Here is a 19,294-nt window from a genome sequence, read left to right as displayed (position 1 = left end):
ATATATATATATATATATATATATATATATATATATATATATATATGTGTGTGTGTGTGTGTGTGTGTGTGTGTGTGTGTGTGTGTGTGTAAGAGAAGGTGTTTTTATTAACTGTCATGTAACTTTGTTCGCTTTTAAACAGAAGCACTAATATTTTTACTTTTTTGGTAAAAATTTGTTAAAACATTTTTAAAACTACATTTTCTTTTGAGAAACTGGTGTTAATTTATTTTATTTTGGGGACTTGTGTAAGTTTTTAAAATGCTTTTTACAATTTTTTTTTGGGGGGGGGCTGGAGTCACTTTTTTACAACTTACATGTTTTACCTACTAATGCTGCTAGTTTCCCAAAGAATCAGGCACCTTTTGTCTTAACCATGGAACAACCTGCAGATTCTTTGGTTGTACCTAATTCTAGCCACACAAAGAAAAAATGGTTAAGTAGCCTGTGCCATCATAGCAGGGTGATATTTTGCCTCTGCCACAAGTGGGTGACTCTGCTGTGGCCAAAGCTGGTACATTTGGACCATTCATCTTTTTCCTTGGATCTCGCTGATGTACTCCATAAAGACACTATGCTCTGGGAGTTAGACATGCCCTCTACAGTTGTTGATTTGCTCTTGTTAGGCAGGGGAGGGTAACTTTTAATTGTTCTGGGAGAAGGGTCAGGGAATCCCTCTCTGCATAGCTAGAAAGCTGTGTGCATACCTAAGGAAGTGATTCTGAGTCTGTTTCTTCAGGAATTCCTGTCAGAAAGAAATATAACACAAAGCATGTCTTCTTTTGTCTCAAGTAACACTCAGTGTGCTTATCTCAGAGTTTAATTCAGGCTCTTGACCCTTCATATATGGCTGGTTCTATTAAAAGAAAAAAAGGTTTCTTTTTTTCCTGAAAATATTCAGAGTTTGAATCTCAAAAAGTGTGATGGGACAGATAATATAATATCTCCACAGATTTCTGATTCATATTCTGAAGAGGCTGTGACTTTGGATAGTCCCTGTAAGTTACTCTCTTTCTCTGGCACTATCTCCAGAATGAATCTTTTGTTTCAGTGAGAAAACAGAGATATTTCTCAGCTGCCTCAGAAAATATTATGATTATTACAACTGGAATTTCCTGAGTATACCCACCATTTAAAATATGCATATGATTCTGCTGATGCCACTTCTAGGGCTGCTGCCACTGCGACTGTTATCAGGAGGTTTGCCCAGGTGCAGTCACAAAACCAAACCTCCCAGAGGATGTCAGAAATGAAAATTTGAATTCTTCTCTGAATGGAGAACCAGTTTTTCGGATCTTCTGCTTCAGGGGTCATTAAAAAGTATGATGAGAGAAGAAAGCTGATTCAAAGTACCACTGAGATTGTTCAGCCCACCTTCAACAAGTTTACTAATGATTTCTACCCTCCCTTATCCAATTTCAATAAAAAGCAAAATAATCAGTCCCAGCAATCTGCTGGTAAATGACATTTAGAAAACAGAGGTAAAAGGTTCTGAAAAGAAAGCAACCGCCCCAAGAACAAAAGATTGTGTAATAAGACTATATGAAGGTTTTTCCTTCCCCTTTCCCACCCTGGCAGTCCTTTAGTTCCCCTAGAATGTCTGACCTTGGCAGTCCTTTAGTTCCCCTAGAATGTCTGACCCTGGCAGTCCTTTAGTTCCCCCAGAATGTCTGAGCTACCATTTCTCACTTTGGAAACAGATTGTTTCAGGTAGATGAGTTGTGAGAGTAATCCATTAAGGTTAAAGGTGGCAGTGAGACTCTCTCCCTCTTTTTCGGGGGATTCCTCCTCATCCATTAGACCAAACATTTATTTTCCCTCTTGTTATTAAACATATGTCGGTGCAGGGGGCAACAGATGCTGTCTCTCCTTCTCAGTTTGGGTAAGGATTTTATTCAAGGTTGTTTCTGGTGTCTAAGAAAGAAACCTCTTGCAGACCAGTTCTGGACCTTTCTTTTCTGAACCAGTTTGTAAATGGTCCCAAGTTCAATGCTGCCACTTCACAACTTGTTGTCCCTTATTCCCCATTTGAGTTTATAGCAACCTTGTGACAAGAGTAGGAATCAGGTTGAGGAGACCCTGGAGAGGTGGAGATATATTCTAGAGAGTTGAGGAATGAAGCTCAACAGGACTATGACAGAATATATGGTGAGTGAGAGGGAGGATAGAGGAATGGTGAGGATGCAGGGAGTAGAGCTGGCAAAAGTGGATGAGTTTAAATACTTGGGACCAACAGTTCATACTAATGGTGAGTGTGGAAGAGAGTTGAAGAACAGAGTGCAGGCAGGGTTGAGTGGATGAAGAAGAGTGTCAGGAGTGATTTGTGACAGATGGGTACCAGTCAGAGTCATAGGGAAGGTCTACAAGATGGGAGTGAGACAAACTATGTTATATGGGTTGGAAACAGTGACACTGACAAAAAGAGAGGAGTCCGCGCTAGAGATGGCAGAGTTAAAGATGTTAAGATTCGCATTGGGTGTGACAAGGATGAACAGGATTAGAAATGAGTATATTAGAGGGTCAGCTATATAGCTCCTGTGATAGCCTACTGTAGACTCCAAGGTATACACATATTCCTTATTTAGATGACTGCTTATCTTTGCATTGTCTTTTTCAAAGTATCAGAAATCCCTCACTTAAGCAGGGGTTTTCTACACAGGCTGGGATTTTAGAGAACATTTAGAAGGCTTTTGTGACTCCTTCTCACAGGATTGTTTTTCTGCAGTGTCTGTTGGACACCTCAGTTCAAATAGCTTTTCTTCCATAGGAAAATAATAGATCTAGTAAGCTCTATTTCTGAGGTTTTCCCCTCAGACTGCTCTCTCAGCAAAGGATTTTCTCAGGAGTTGAGGTCTCATGGCATCAATAATACTCATGATACCTCTTGGAAGACTCCATGTTAGAAAATTGCAATGGTGTCTGAAACCTCTATGATTCCAACACCTACATACCTTGACTTTTCAAATTCCAATTCTAGGATTTATGAAAAGAGATATTATGTGGTAGAGACATCAAATCTCTCAGATTCCATATCTCCCATTCTTCACTCCTACTCCAGCACATTCCTTCATAACAGACACCACAGACCTTGCTTGGGAAGAAGTATCTAGGGGGGTAAAAGTGCAGGGTCTTTGGAACAAAAACTGATAGACCAAAAGACATCAACATAAAAGAGATGTGAGCTCTCATAAGTGCTGACAAATCTCTAAATCATCTGTGGTCCCCAGAACTTCTAATAGTGTTTACAGACAGCAATACAGTTGTGTGGTACATAAACAAGCAAGAGGGAAACAGATCCTACCTCATGTGCAGATTAGCCATGGTAACCTAGGATATAGCTTTCCAGTACAATCTCACGCTACAAGCATCTTACATCCTGTCACAGCAAAATTATGTTGCAGAAAAGCTGAGCAGAACCAAATTAAAAATCAGAAATAACTTTGTTGTCATTCAATCACACACAAGTGCACAGTTGAATGAAATTACTTTCCTCCAAGCTCAACATAAACACAAACATTTACACAGCAACACAGAACAAAAATAACAACAGAAATGAACCACCGAAGGCAAAGAATATTCAACTGTAGCTTCTCTCATTCCAGCACCAACTACAACTAAGTTCCAGTCCAACCACATGCACAGAAGTTTCAACTGCCACATCTCCACTCCAGTACCAGAAATATCCAAGTCCCAGTCCAACTGAAGAATCAGATTCTTCAAACAGACATCTCCACTCCAGTACTAACAAATCCAAGTCCAGACCAAACCATCCGACCCCACAGACCTCACAACCGCCACTATCTACAGCCCCTAATGGCCACAACCACTCAAAGGATCCTTCCTCCTCCTCCATCACCTCCATCCACCATCATTTCCCAAGCTCCATTCTGGTTTTCTCCATCCCAAATCCATTTCCAAACATCGAGCCAGCAGATAGGTTTCAGCCTCCACTTTTGAATCTGGAAACTCGCCACTGAAGGCCTACTTCAAGTTTCAAGTTCCAAAAAAGCAAAAAACTTACATCAGGGATACCACAAACATCACAACTGTAGACAACTGAACACTGGACACACTTGATTAGGCAAACGGACCTACATATCAACAAAATGCTTAAGTATAAAATAGAACCATAAAGTGCACAACCAGAGCCGAAGAGGCTGCTGCCACACAAGATGCTGCCTTCTTAGCCATCTTAGCCATCATTGTCCCAAATAGGACAGACCTCTTTGAATGGAAGCTAAATCAGGGGAGTTTTCCAAGATTTAATCCAACTGTAGGGAATACCTCAAATGCATCTTTTTCCCTCCTTTCTAAACAATCAATTGGCAAACTTTTGCAGAAGGACTTCATATAAGAAGACCTGGAAGACAGATGCCTTTTCTTTTCTTTGGACAGGAATGCCCCTGTATGCTTTTCCACCTAATCTACTGATATTCAGGATATTGCTGAAGATTCAGAAGGATACCACAAAGATTATTGTCTTAACTTCTTTCCTGTTTAGCCAACAGTGGTTCTCCCTTCTTCTGGAAATGGCCAAAGGCAATTACCACAAGCTTCCTCACAGACTGGATTAACTCATATAAATCTGTGGTGAGGGGAGAGGTTAAGTCTTGACCCAAACAACTGCAACAGACTGCCTGGATGATAGGATCTTAATACTATTTTGGTACCTTTTTTTCTAAGTATGTGCAGCAGGTTTTAAATGAGACAAAAAAGCCTGTTACCAGAAAATCATATATTAGTAAGAAGAGAAGGTTTTCTAGTTTCTGACAAAAAAAAATAAATGACCCATTCAGGGCTAGCGTTTCTCTGTTTTTACATTATTTGTATGAGTTACTATCATATGGTCACTCTTACTTCTCTGTCAAGGTTAATTTGTCCAACATTTCAGAATGCCTGCCCATTAATCCTTTTAAAGTAGTCTCACGTAAAAATGATTTTAAAGGAGTGTTGCAGAAAAAAGCCTCATAGAAAACAGGTGGCTCCTCCTTGGGATCTTAATTTTGTGTTAGAAAAAATAACTAATAATTGTTATAATTGCATTGTAATAGTTCTACTACACAGAGAAAGACATTACCATCGTTTTCATTTCTTGATCTGATTTTAAATTCATTTTAACAGTCTGTACCCCCTTTAGCTAAAGCCTATATTACTGATTCCAGTACATAGATACACTATATTTCTGCTGTTTTAAGTGGTCCAGCTGCTGTTATTAAGCCTTGGTTTCATTCTTGTGTGCTGAGTATATGGCAGGCTAGTTTAGGATTTGTCTTTGCACTGGAGCAGTTCCAGGTCAGTCAGCTCAGAGCTAAGCGTCTAATTGTTTTTCCCTCCCACCCACCCTGTTCTAATTGTGTTCTTGTATCCAATACATTTGCTGTTGCCTATCTCTTATGATAATTTGACAACAGAATTCCTTCACCTCCCCATTTATTGGCTGTTAGTAAACAAATATAAGTATCATATTGTAAAGTCTCTTCTCTTAAACTGCTCATCAGGCTAAAAGACCTTGAATAAAATCTGTTAATATTGAGTGTACTGATACTATGTGCTGTAATTTTAGTATCAAATGAGTGCAGCAGGTAAGGGTGATAAAGGATAATGCGGGAAACGTACTCACAACTGAGGAGAGTGTGTTGAGCAAATGGAAAGAGAACTCTGAGGGGCTGATGAATAAAGAGAATGGCAGAGAGAAGGTTGGATGATGTGGGGATAGTGAATTTGTTGGCCCTGATGACATACATGTGGAAGCTTGGAGGTGTTTAGGAGAAATGTCAGTGGAATTTTTAACCAGATTGTTTAATGAAATCTTGGAAAGTGAGACAATGCCTGAGTGGAGAAAAAGTGTTTTGTTACCGATTTTTAAGAATAAGGGTGATGTGCAGAGCTGTAGTAACTACAGAGGGATTAAATTGATCACTCACAGCATGAAGTTATGGAAAAGAGTAGTGGAAGCTAGGTTAAGAAGGGACGTGATGATTAGTGATCAGCAGTATGGTTTCATGCCAGGAAGGAGCATTACAGATGCGATGTTTGCTCTGAGAGTGTTGATGGAGAAGTACAGAGAAGGTCAGAAGGAGTTGCATTGTGTCTTTGTGGACTTAGGAAAAGCATATGACAGGGTACCTAGAGAGGAGTTGTGGTATTGTATGAGGAAGTCGGGAGTGGCAGAGAAGTATGTAAGAGTGGTACAAGATATATACAAGGGTAGTGTGACAGCGGTGAGATCTGCAGTGGGAGTAACAAATGCATTTAAGGTGGAGGTGGGATTACATCACGGATCAGCTCTGAGCCCTTTCTTATTTGCAGTGGTGATGGACAGGTTGACAGATGAGATCAGACAGGAGTCCCCGTGGACTATGATATTTGTAGATGACATTGTGATATGTAGTGAGAGAAGGGAATAGGTTGAGGAGACCCTGGAGAGGTGCTCTAGAGAGGAGACGAATGAAGGTCAGCAGGACTAAGTCAGAATATAGGCGTGTGAATGAGAGGGTGGATAGAGGAATGGTGAGGATGCAAGGAGTAGAGTTGGCGAAGGTGGATGAGTTTAAATACTTGGGATCAACAGTTCAGAGTAATGGTGAGTGTGGAAGAGAGATGAAGAAGAGAGTACAAACAGGGTGGAGTGGGTGGAGAAGAGTGTCAGGAGTGATTTGTGACAGATGAGTGCCGGAAATAGTGAAAAGGAAGGTCTACAAGAGGGTAGTGAGACCAGCTATTTTATATGGGTTGGAGACAGTGGCATTGACAAAAAGGCAGGAGTCAGAGCTGGATGTGGCAGAGTTAAAATGTTAAGATTTGCATTGGGTGTGACGAGGGTAGACAGGATTAGGAATAAGTATATTAGAGGGTCATCCCAGGTTGGATGGCTTGGAGACAAAGCCAGAGAGGTGAGATTGCGTTGGTTTGGATGTGTGCTGAGGAGGGATGCTGGGTATATTGGGAAAAGGATGCTAAGGATGAAGATGCCAGGTAAGAGGAAAGAGGAAGGCCTAAGATAAGGTTTATGGATGTGGTGAGAGAGGACATGCAGGTGTTTGGTGTGACAGAGCAAGATGCAGAAGACAGGAAGAAATGGAAACAGATGATCCATTGTGGCAACCCCTAATGGGGACAGCCGAAAGAAAAAGAAGAAGTTTACTAGCTCTTGCATGTGGCAGAAGAAAGTTTCTAGGCTAGTTGTTTTGTATTGAAATTTAAATACTAAGTAACAAGTCTACCCAAGCACCATTGTAAAACCAAACTCCAATCAGTTAGAGTTACCCTTGCCCCTGGAATCATTCCTGTCTGTACCATGGGCCAGCACTTTCCCACAGCTTCTCTACCCGGGCTGATTGAGATGGGTACTTGATCAATGTAAAGATTGTCTCATGCTGTCTGACAATATGTTACTCAAACAGCATAACACAGTATGTGAGAGATGTATATATTTAACATCCTTGGAGGCAAAAATCTTACAGACAGTAAACTCAGACATCAATACTGTCAGCAGTACAGGACACATCGCACCTCTGTAAGGCCATCACAATACAACTAATCCGTTATATGCTGAGGTTATAAAGATTAACTTGCCTAAACCATAAGACCTCCAAAACACAGCACAGGCACAAAGCACACTCAGCATATTAAGCCTACTTCCTCACATAGCACAAGGACTCCCAAAGTCTCAGGTGTTGAGCCGTAAGACAGGCATTGCCCCAACCAAGTATTCTTGTTATAAGTGACTCCATTGTAAGACATATAGGTGTGCATTTTGCCAGGCTGAGCAAGGAAAGAGTGACAGTTAGCTGCTTGTCTGGTACCAGGATCTGTCAGATCACAAATGCACCCAAGTCCTTGAACAACAAGTACCAGCATGACTCTGTCATAGTTCATGCTGGTGGTAATGACTTGAGGTGTACCTCCCTGGATTATATGTAGAGAGACATGATGGAGCTCTCGGACTATGTGTCCAAAGCAGGTATGAGCCTATCAGTGAGCAGCATTCTACCATCTCCGAGGATGATGTTGCGATATGAACAAAAAGTAATTGACTTCAATAATCAGCTTAGTTTTTGGTGTCATTCAAAGGGAGTTCAAGGTTTGTTAGCCTGGGAGGATATGATCGACAAACCATGATTATTTGATTATTGGCAAAGATATTGTCCAACCCCGTAATGCCTTTTTAGGCAATGCCAACCTGATAAACCTACTAATATAATGAAACAAGCAAAAAAAAAAATATGAAGGTGTTACTGGTCAATGCTAGGAGCCTGAACAAGAAACTCAGACTTCTGTGCGGTGACTGAAACAGTGTTTAAAATAGCAGCAAGCACTCTGGCTGTGCAGGGATATAACACCTTCCATAAATTTAGACCAGCTACTTCACAGGAGTGGAAACAAGGTGAAGGTGTATCAATCTACATCCAGAAGAGTCTCACTTCAAGGCTGGTAAAGCAGCATAATGCACTACAGCTTCTTCATGTCAAAATAACCATCAGAAAGGTCCTGTACAATATATCATCTAGCTACAGAACTCCCCCTGTGACAAAAGAAAGCCAGAATGCCTATCTACAGGAAATAGAGTCACTCAGTATTAAACCCAGTGCCATTTTCCTAGGTGATCTTAACTATCCAACTATTGACTGGGAAACATACACCACCACTAGTGCACAACCACAGAGATTTCTGAACTTTGTCAATACAAATACCCTGGACAATTAGTCAGAGTACACACTAGGGCAATAACATTTTGGATCTTGCCTTACTAATATGAGGTCATCTTGCACCATCCTTTATGTATCTTTATCACTTGCTAGGTTTGACTATAAGGCAATCTCCTTTGAAAGAAAATTGAAACCAGACATCCTTTCCACCCAAGTTACCTTTAGAATTTCCTATAAAACAAAATATCTACTCCTAAGTGATACATTGGCAAGCTTCAAATGCCACCAAACCCAGTTAACGCCAGTGAATATGCAGAAATGTGCACTACTGCACTGTACCAGCATGTTAACAGCTGCATAGATGCACCTTTACCCTGTAAGAACAAGTGCAGGGCAAAACCCAAAAACAAACCCACATAGTGGAACCATAATATCAACAAGTTTTGTAATAAAAGGAAAAGTATTTTAACCAAAAGTAAGAAGAGTAATTCCCAGAATGGTAGAGCATTTGACAAAATAAACAAATGACTAAAGAGCTTAATAAAATTCACCAAAGCCAAGTTTGAGGCTAAAATAGCTACCCAAACCAAAGACAATCACAAGGCATTTTTAGTTATGTTTGTAATCTCAAAAGCACAATGTCGCAATGCATTGAGCTGATTGTGAACAATTTTACCTACACTGAGGCTAAAGATACAGCAAACTGACTGGCTAATAAATTTAGCTCTAACTTCAACCTTTTCTCACCTCTGTCTGTCCATCAAGATATCCCTGAAACTTCCTCACCTCCAGCTATCACACAAGACCAAGTCCTAAAAGTGCAATATCCCTGGATGCATGTTAAATATTATAAAGCACAATTTAGCCACACCCCTAACAACACTTTTCAGTCTCAGCCACACCCCTAAAAACATGTTCAGTCTCAGCCACCACATAAGTTGTGTACCAAGCAAATAAAGAACAGTTAAGTCATTCTCCTGCATCTATTTTTCTGAAGTAAAAGTCAATACCAAAGGGCTCTGGCTGAGCATGTTTAAGCTAAGAGCAGTCACTGAATCCCCATCATGCCATCCTGCATGCAGATTTGTCTCAAATAAATAAATGAACGGTGTCAAAATCATGGTCTAAAACTATATGCAGAAAGATGCATTATTGTATCCTTTGAGACTCATCTACCCAAGGGAACTGCCACATTGACAACTCCCATAAAAGCTGACCCACTTGTTCAGCATTTGGGAACTTATGTGGACAGCGACCTAACTTTTGACAAACATGTGTCTATGGTCATAAGAAAGTCCTTCTATACTGCACAGCTTATACACAAAGGGATTGTGTCTAGATCTAGGGATGTCATTGTCACCCTTTACTCAACCCTCATAGGCCAGTAATTGAATACAATGCCCCCTTTGGCATGTATCTGTTCAGACACATGCAACAACTGGCATGCCCATAGACATACCTTACTAAAAGGACAAAAGGCCTAAACAACATGTCCTACATGGACCAATTCAAAACCCTGTCACTGTACTTGGTATCCTACAGACAGCTAAGAGGTGACCTGTGTATAGCATACAATGCATCATCCAACCTATTACTGATAGATTTACTGCACTTCATTGAGTCAAATGCATCAAAAATACTTAGTCTAGGGATCTAAATATCTTTAATAACATAAACAGAACAGTTCTGAGAGCAGGTATATTTCACAGAGGATGCTACTGCTGTGGAACAGACTGTCCGTCCACATAAAACAGAATTCATCTGTGTCCATTCTCAAATGCAATTTAGATATATGGATGGGAAATAGAAAATTTACACCAGAATTACCCACTGTACTACTAATGAACAGAGGCAGCCCCTAAATGCTTTATCCCATGCATCGGTCCCCTCATATTATCTATGGTATGATCCCAGTTATTCTTATTAACGGTAATATATAATTATCAACCATGGGATGGGTAAGGCCAGTCTGTAACCAAATCGGATAGTTTTTTCCAGCACAAAAAGGGAAATTGACTAGGCTTAAAATGGCCTGCAAGGGCAGCTAGCCTAGTACTTACCTGTAAACATATAACTTTTACACCTTTTGAACCAATTCAGCAAGCTGACTTGAGGTCCTTAACATGGAAAACAGTCTTAGATATTGTTATGACCTCTGCAAAAAGAGTATCTGAATTGCAAACACTTATGGTGGATACACCTTATCTCATTTTTCACAAAGATAAGATTTCTTTGAAAAATAATTCTTTGATGCCTAAAGTGGTATTCAAGTTTACTTTAACCCAAGCTATCCATCTCACTGTCTTATTTACAGACCCTAAAAATGAGAGAGAAATGTTACTTCATACCTTGGCTCTCCACAGTCAACTCTAGTACAATCTTGACAAAACAAACTCTTTCAGAGCTTCTGATCATTTGTTCATTTCTTTTGAAGGTGAGAGGACAGGACAACCAGTATCAAAACAGACTATTTCCAAAGTTGTCTCATGCTATTAGTTTTTCTTACTGTCATCACAGCAAAACCAGTCCACAAGGTCAAGGCTCATTCTACCAGGACCTTGGATTTTTCTATGGCTTATTGAAAAGGGATGGATTCTAGAAGTATTTTGAAAGAAGCAACTTAGTCCTCTGCATAGTTTTACAAGGCACTAAAAACTAGATCCTTTTCCAAGTCTAAACCAATCTTTGCTAGGACCATTCTTCAGAGGCCCCTGGATCCTCATCCCTTCTCTTCTTCCTACTTTATCTAGGCATGGTAATATACCCATGTAGCATAGGCTGCTGAAGCAGTGATCAAATGAAGAACATAGTATAGTTATATAAGTAACCTTACTACAATTGCAAATGTTAGAATGATCACTGCTGCGGTAGATGCTCCATCCCTCCATCCCCCTTGTCTTTCATCTATTTTTATTCCAGGGTGTGGACATTTATTATTACTATTTTCTAAGCATTGTCCTTCTCAGGGCTTTAGCCTCCCTCTCTTTGTTGGCATAAAAGCAGACAATGCATTGTTGATTTTACTTGGAACAGATTATTCTACAAATCACTGCCCTGTTTCATAAGTTATGCTTGTCCTCTATACAAACTGCTTAAATGATCATATTTTGAATGTATTTCAATACTCCATGGAAAAAATTATGCCATGTTTGCAATTTCAAAGAAGTGTTACATGCTGCTATACTGCAAATATGGCAGTTCTTGCTGTACTGTCCATATCAGTATGGTTACTTCACAGTATTCTGGTATCATTTGCTATTACATGATTGCTTCAACCATGTGGTGGACTCATTGGATAAGATGAGTGATGCACTAGATTGGGCAGTGTCTGTGATATCATGTCTGCTGGGGGAGGACCGGCATTCATGTGTCTTTAGTGTCAGCCTTGGCCTACTCCACTCAAACCTACCATGTGAGAATGATGATGACTGTGCCATGGGTTTTGTTCATTTGGGTTTGACTTACGGTTGTCTATATGTCTGATTCATAGCATGGATAGGTACAAGTCTGACAGTATGTAGGTAGTTTAGCTTCTTACATATTTGTTCATCTACCACAAGTTCCACACTTTCCTTGACACTACTGCAGTTGAGTCATGTGCTTTGGGGCTATCTCTGTCTGATGCTATCCGTACACACATTACATGGGTAAGTAATGCTTGTGGACATTGGATGGCATCACTTTTAATATTTGTGCTTAGATTGTTATGTGTATTACTTTGCTGGTCAGTGTGAATGCTGTCATTTGCCTTTTAGTTACTGAGTGTGCGTGCTGATCTTTGAGTCTTAGGTGGTGAGTGTATGTACTATCCTTTGCATCTTAGTCAGGACAATGGCATATTGTGGACGCATATGTCTTGCCAGCTACCTCTGCAACTGGAGGTTCTCCCTCAGATTCCTAGTTTGTATATGCGGGAGGAGTTGGCCCTGCCTGTTGTCCAGGAATGTGTGGTCCTGGCCCTGATTGTTTCTGTTGCAAGATTATATTGAGCAACATGGCAAAGACTGTGAGAATTTCTGCATAGGTGCCTGAGTCATACTGCAGTGCCCTCCTGATGTGTCTAGACTCCAGCATGCTAAACACATGCTCTAAAATATTTCTAGTTTGAGCACAGGCATCATTGTATCCTTCTTCTGCAGGTGTGTGTGCATTTCTGATGGGTGACATGAGCCACAGTTCCAGTGCTTAATCTGCATCACCCAGTAGATGGCCTTATAGATCATAACCCCTAGCAAATCTTCTGTAAAGCCACAAGGTGTCCCATATGTGTGAGTCATGATAAACTGCTTCATTTGCCTCCACAGACACTCAGGATGATTCTTCAGGCATTACAGACAACCTGGCAGCTAACTGAGTGGAACTCCTTAGTGTTGATGAATGTCATTCCCTGTTGTCCTTCCCTGTTCAGCAGGTGATTGTTTTATTTCTATGTGAGTGCAGTCTATGCCCCCCAAGACTTCAGGGAAGTGTGCTACAGCAGAGAATTCTTAAATTGTTCTTCTCTTCTTCTCTAGTGTACATGGAAAATGGGCGTACTCTCTTGTATGTTTTAGATAGCATTTAGATATTAGTGAAATATTCTGGAAGCTGAGGCCTGTGACACCCCTAGTATATTCCCTGTGAGTCTCTGGAGTGTGCCGACAGCTAATATCCTTAATGCTACACATACCTTAGTTTTCACTGGTATAGGCTCTCCTCCATTTCCTCTACATCTGAGGTAGGGGAGGCAGAGGTTGTAGGTTTCCTGTAGTCTTTCCCAAGCAACCCTGTATTGCTGTAGTATTTCAATGTCATGAAGTCCATGATATGTTAAATGGGTTCTGAACACCCTTCTTCTCCTCCTTGGATGAGGTCTATCAGCAGCATTAGTAGCATAGTTTTGAGCCTGTTGCATATATACATTCAAGAGAGCACCAGCCTTTAACATTGCTTTTTTTTCCAGGTGTGATATTGGCCATATTCCAATACATTTTGGTGTTTGTGGCAAAGGGCTACACCATCTCTACATGGTTACTTTATAGCTTCCTGAATAGCTCCACCACATTAGATGAGTTCATTAGCATGTAGTTCAGCTGGTTATGCTTTCATTAGCATAGTCTGCTGTTTACCTTTGTTTGGAGATGCTACACAATGTTTAGAGTCACTTAATGAATACAAAATGGCGTACTATAGTGTACATATCACACCGCAATGCAGTCACCATAGCAGTTCAAAAATTAGACGTCATGAATCTGGGGCATAGTCTAATGGACAAGATACTGACAAGTATTGCTGAAATATTATTGGTTTAGTGGTACATCTTCTAAGCAAAAATTAACCTGCATGTGCATAATCCCTTAAATATATGCAATCATTGATGTTTTAAAACATGTTTGTTTTTCAAAACTGGTTTAGTCAATACTTCCTCGTTTATCACAGGTAGCTTGTCACTTACAAGCTCAGTCTGTCAATGATATTCCCACATTACTTCTTTTACTATTTATTCATGTAGCTATCAAATTCGCTTTCACTTGAAGCGAAAGGCATCTGTAACTGGGACCTACAATTATGAAAAATCACTGGCACTTGCCACATGTCTATAAAGCGTCTGTTAGCTATTAATCAGCAAATGAGCTATATGTTGCAGGACCCATACCATAAATTGTCTTGCAATGTAAACTGAATTGAATGATGAACATTTAACATTTTTTAAGTTATTCGCTTTTCTTTACCTGGAAAGTCTGGTTGAGTTAAATTGCTGATTTACATAAGATGCATGGGAAGAAAATCATCAAGAAATAGTAGCTGTACAATATAATAAAGTTTAAACAAAAAATATACCAAAGTTTAAACAAACTCTAATGAAAGGTCAGTGTACAAAATATTATTGAATTCATTAAAACAGAATAAACAAGAACTCTCTCACACAGATGTGTAGTATTTTTGACAATTATTATATCCATATCAATGCCTATATATTGACATATATAAAAGTCTCCCTTGCATACATACATTGTTTCTGTGTTTTCATTTCCATTCATTTATTTTCCATTTGTTGTCAGGAATAATCCAATTGAGCTAAAAGCCATTTTTAGCAGATATCAGGGATTAAAGTCTCCAAAGTTGTACAACAGAAATAAAGAAAAAATGTATAAAATGCATCGTAAAGAGTAATATAACTGCAGGTTATGCACTTCTAGCATTTAAAAATAAAAGATGTGTAGTGCATGGAGTGCTGTGATTACACTCCAAAAATGGGAAAAAGACACACGTGTTAAGTACCTTTTCTGCACCACTAAGCTCCGTTAAGATCAAGTTGTGCACTGGAGATCGACAGTGGACAGTACTAGCCAGCATACCTCTCATCATCTTAGCACAAGAAATGAAATCAGTACAAAGCCTAATTAATGGGGGAATAAAGGCCCAAAAATATGGACAGATTTTAAATATTGCTCTTATAAAGTTAGAAAGTTGTTAGGATAGCAAATTTTGTGTTAGCAAGCATTTTCTGAAGGAAATAAAGTCTGAAATTTAAATGTATATCATTCTTTAGTGACTTGAATCCTCAGAAATTTGCCAGAAAATCACACATTTATGAGGAACAGGCCAGGAATATTAAGCAAAAATGTGGACATTCTGTAAAAACCTGGACAGTTGAGAAGTATGCCGGCCAGCAAAGAACAGCAGCACTGCAGCAGAAAATAAAATATATTTAAAAGTTGTGATATGTGTCACACTGCCATAATTCTATACAAAAAGTATGGCATAACAAATGTGAAGAGTCTAACAGTTTTATAGCCTGTGGTTCATAAGAGGGGCACTTTGTTTCTACCTACTAAATCACTGGCAGTGCTAAAGTGTTTTAACCAGCATTCAAAGACTCTGAAAGTCAGTAAAACACATCATGGTCCTACACTTTTTTTACAATTGACATTAGACAGAGAATATAAAAATTCATGTATTACAAAGAACTAAAACTGTGTCTCACTGATCATATTATTTGTTGTCAACACAGATGCCAAGATTAATCTCTTGATCTTCACTCTTGTGGTGAATTTTTTGGCATCCACATCTCCAACACAATAAGCTGCTATGATCAGAGACCCATTGGCATCCACATGTCAAACACAATACGCTGGCTATGATCAGAGACCCATTGGCATCCACATGTCAAACACAATAAGCTGGCTATGATCAGATAATCTCTGTATTGCTAAAAATGGTGAAGTAAAACTCATCTGAAATGTATGAATGTCTGTGCAAGTGTACTGACTTATGAACTTTGTCTGTTGAGGTCAGAGTAACTGGAAGAGTTGTCAACAACACAGTCATCATTAGTGACCAAGCCTCTAGATATTAATTGCCTTTAGTATTAATCACCACATAAGTCAACTGAATACTACTAATCACACACCTTAAAACACGTATCTGTGAAACATCATGCTCACATACATAGCTTTCTTTAAAAGGGCCATCTTATTCAAGTTACAGAACATTATATTTTACGCTATGGTGAAAAGAAACATAGTAGATTAACATTTCAGTTATTAAATGATTTAAATGATGACAAAAGGTTCACTTTAAAAAACTACACAGGTGATATTAAAATCAGCAGCTGAGTAATTCTCTGAGCATAATGTAGAAATCAATAGGACATAAGTGTGCCAGATCATTGTCTTTAAAGCTGAATGAGTTATACAAATGTGCTGTGAAATAGCAAGCAGGGAAGTTAATAGCATGGCTTAGTTCATAGGTTCATAGGTTCATAGGTTCATACTAGGCTATCTGCCCTCTGATATCAAATCTGGGTTTGATTGTATGTATATTCGGCAAAAGGAGGATGACAGAAATGTGTAAGCTGAAAGGTAGAGAGAGAGTTGAGTTCAGTCGGGCGGCAGCAGATTTTTTTGAGACCCTTTATCCTTATCTTTTGGTTTTTTTGGCCTTCCAGCTGCTTAGGCAGTCGGTTGTCAGTGTCCATCCGACATTTGTATAATATCAATCATTGGTCTGATGAGTGATGGGAATTGGACGTTAAGACTATGAGATGAGTAGATGGTGAGACCCTGACCTCCATGAGGCAATGTAGACCAAGGTCCTGACTACTCTTTAGCTATTTGGGTGTCGCATGACAGACTAACTATCAACCTGGGTCCCAGGTCTGTTGGGTCCCCAGGTCTTGTGCTCAGTGGATTGCCACCAGGATTTTTGCTACTAGGGGTACCTTTTTTTTCGAAAGGAGCATGACTATGATTTTTTTTTTTAACTTTAGGGGGCTTGGGTGGCTCTGGCACCTATCCGCTTCTGTTCTGAAGGATGAAGGATATCTGAGATGTGTGTTTCTACTATTTTATGCCCAGGCAGTCATCTGCAAAACTTTGTGTGTCCATATAACCCTCCTGTGTTTGCTTGTACTTCAGCCTTAGGCTTCCCTCATCAATGGCTTTGGTGACTGTTTGAAAAAGTCAACAAAGTTTAAAAGCAGTTTCTTTCCCTAAAGCCAAACTGTGCACTGCAAGTCTGCAAATTCTTCTCAAAATTCCTTATGATTTATTTTATGAGTCCCATTATGATCCTCTCCCAGGCTTTCCAGATAAGGCTTTGTGGTTTTGCAGATAAGGCGGTAATTTCCAGGGTAGGTGGGCCACAGTCGGTGTGAGGGCACCCCCACAGCCAGTGTCTCACTCCTGGAGTGCCCAGACAGAGGTAAGACTTTGATTGCCTAGCCTGTCCTAGCTGTGGGTTTAATTCCTCATTGAGTCAGTGGAGCACACAGCAGGGGGGACCCCATGGATGTCAGGTCCCATTGTGTTTTGGTTGGAGAGAGAGTCACTTGGGGCGGGAGAGATGTTTGGGGCTGCAATCGTTTTGGTATAGATATCTCTCTCCTTGGGGGGGGTGGGAGAGAAGTTTGCACTGAACCTGTCAGCCAGTATGTTGGCAATGTCTAGAGGATCAGTAATCTTCACATCATTTTGAACTAGTTCTGAGCATATCTGGGAGTTTCCTCCTAGGTGCTTTGGATGATTATGAGAGCCTTAGTTTTTTTTATAGTGAGTGAGGGTGGTGTCTTACCTTAATGATTTTTTGCTCTATCTTGTAGCTTCCTCCCTTTTATTGTAGAGTTTGTTTATGGCTGGGGTCTTATCCATGCTGCAGGCAGGTGCTGGCTTTGTAGAAGGCATTTTCAGCGTGTTCTTGGTTTGAGTACTGGTTTGGGGCCTTAAGTCGGGGCCACACTGTTTTTAGAAGTGTGTGTTGAAGGCTTTTTTTTGACTTTCTCTTCTGGTTTTTTTTTTATTTTGGGTGGGGTGGGATGACTTCCAGCAAGATTAGTTTTTGATCTGATCTCACCCAGTGAGGGGTATTATATACTTCCGTGTTGAACATTGTGCTCCCATGTTGATGATGAATGAGATCAATCTCTCTATCTGGGATGGTGACTAGTTGTTCCATGTTCCATGGCATTTTTGAATTGAAGGAAAGGAACTTTTGGGGGGTGTTGGGCTTGAGTAGTGTTCCCAGTCCCATATTAGGTAAAATTGAAGTCACCTAGTATGATCACAAAACTGGGCAGCTCATTCCCACCACTTCCACCCACCCCAAAGGAACCCCTCCTCTTGTTCCAAATTAAAGATTCAGTAAACAGGAACTGCAAACAACAAAGCAGGGATCAGCAAGCTCTGAAACTGGACTATTTTTAAAAGTAACAATGAAAAAACAAAAAAAAAAACAAAAAAAGCAAAAAAACACAAAACAAGTAATCAGCAAGGCACAAATACAGTTGGCGAATAAATAGAAGTTAAAATAGAAAAAAAAATATATAAAATTATACTAAATCTTTTAAAAAATAAACTTTTAGCTCTCTGAAGCTCTACAAGTCTCCTATCTAGGTGAATTTTTCATTTAATTGAGATACTATATTCCTTCACTTCAAAAATTAGGATGCAAAAACTAATTCATAGAAAATAACACAAAACAGAGATATACTACTGTTAAATCTGGTAAATGCAACTGTCCCAAAGAATAATAAATAAAGCACTCAAAAAACATATGGGATGGTGCGAAGCGAGCTGTAACAAACTCTGAGATGAGACTGTCACAAAGTACAAACAATCCACAAACGTTAAAACTCCACGAATTTATTGTTCCAGAAACAAACTTTGGATAAGCGCTTTCACTACGAATAGCTTCCTCAGATCCTTCTCAAAATGACTGAAGTAGGATCACAAGTCAATTAAACAATTAACATCATTACAATTTAAAGGAGAAATGATGTATATAAAAAGGAAAATTATCCTAAAACACTTTTTAAAAACTTATTAGATGGAATGATCCATCTAATGAACTTTATAAAAACTATACTTATAAAAATGTGTATATATATGGAAGCTATACAAAAATATATATACAACAATTGTGTTCAGTGTGTGCAAAATGTGGATATGCATACCTAAACATCTCATATATGCATGCACTCATAGATACAGACTTGTGTTATAGTGTATAAGACATAAGAATCATCTCACATTCCTACGCTGTCTAAGTTTAGGTTTTATGGACGCTATTTCATTAAGCCCAGACCCTTTATCAGCTCTTAAAAGAACTATCCATTCACTTTCCTTACTTTCTGTAAGGGTCCTGATATCTCCACCCCTTTTATTGGG

This window comes from Protopterus annectens, chromosome 12.part0 (assembly GCF_019279795.1).
Source record: "Protopterus annectens isolate FY-2018-M chromosome 12.part0, PAN1.0, whole genome shotgun sequence".
Lineage (NCBI taxonomy): Eukaryota > Metazoa > Chordata > Ceratodontiformes > Protopteridae > Protopterus > Protopterus annectens.
The sequence above is the reverse complement of the archived record's forward strand: the minus strand, read 5'-3'. Positions refer to the sequence as shown.